Source organism: Gavialis gangeticus, unplaced genomic scaffold (genome assembly GCF_001723915.1).
Source record: "Gavialis gangeticus isolate Ggan-Ray unplaced genomic scaffold, GavGan_comp1, whole genome shotgun sequence".
NCBI lineage: Eukaryota > Metazoa > Chordata > Crocodylia > Gavialidae > Gavialis > Gavialis gangeticus.
The window spans coordinates 15705378-15706720 of NW_017729019.1; positions in this window are offsets into that span (position 1 = coordinate 15705378).

Genomic DNA, 1343 nt, shown 5'->3' on the forward strand with positions numbered 1-1343 from the left:
CAGCCTTAGCACCAGCCCACTGAATCAAGCTGGAAGCTGCTCCTGCCATGGGCCCCTTGATGCGCAGCATCCAGCCCCCTCCATTGAAAGAGGCAAGTGCCTCCCCACAAAACAGGGGGAGGCTAGGACCTCAGCACCCACACAGAGAGGCACTGCACTGTGCACCACGGGGCCAGCCTGAGTCACCCCCTCACTTCTGGGCCCCTTGACTCTTTCCCTGTGAACACGGGCTGACTCCACTACAAGGGGAGCCCTGGGAAGGCTGTGGCCCCTGCCTGCCGTGTGGCCTTTCATGACTCTGCACAGGGCCAGCATGCTCTGGGCCCGGCTTTCACTCTTGCTTGCCCCAGCGGCACTTGCCCTGCTGTGGGCCAGGGGCCATTGCATTGCCCTACGGGAGAAGGGGCTCGGAGGCCCCTAGCGGGAGGGGCAGAGGATTGGCAGCTGGAGCCTGAGGAGGCCGGTCCAGCCCGAGCGCCACGTCAAGCAACAGCTGCCATTCGTCCCTTTCCAGCAAGGGATGCCGCAGCGTGGGTGACCCGCTCGGAGGCGCTCAGTGGTTACAAGAGAACCGGTGTAGGAATGAAAGGGGGCAGCGGATGCGGGAAACCTGGGTGTGAAATGCCAGGGGAGAGCAAAGGCAGCGCGGAGGGTGTCGTTCTCAGCGCACAGTAGGGACTGGGGGTTTTTTTCCATTTCTTTTTAGCTTTAAACAAGAGTATTTCCGTGCGAGCGTTGCTAGAAACGACACAGCGCCTCCGCGGATCGCAGTCGGACCAATGGGCGCACAGAAAACCTGCACACACCCACCAATCCCCAGCAGCCAATCAGAATGCGAACAAGGAGGCCGCGCTGCTGGGCCCCCCTCCACCGGCAGAGGCCAATGAGAGCGAGGAAGGGCGCCGCGGCTCTGACCCCGCCCATGCGGCCACTCCACCCAATGCCCGCACGTCTCAAGGTGGCCAATGGGAACGCGAGGCTGCGATCCCGGCCCTGAACCCGTGAACCGGCAGCAGCGTCCCCGGCTGTGGCGGGAGCGGTGGCCGCGCAGTTGGGCCCGGAGAAGCCCCCGGCAGGGACCCCTCCCCCCCTCCGTGGCTGACTGGCTGCTGGGGGCAAGGGCCCCGAGGAAAACAGCCCTGCTTGGTGCGGAGATCAGTCGGGGAAGGCAAGCCCTGCCGGTGCTGCTCCGTTCGGCAGCACTTTCCCTTTTCACAACTGTTCGCGGTTTGTTTTATCTCCGTATGCTACAAGTTTCGTAGTTAGTAGGTGGGGTCGGAAGGGACCTGAGCAGATCATCAAGTCCGACCCCTGCCATGGCAGGAAAGAGTACTGGGGTCAAA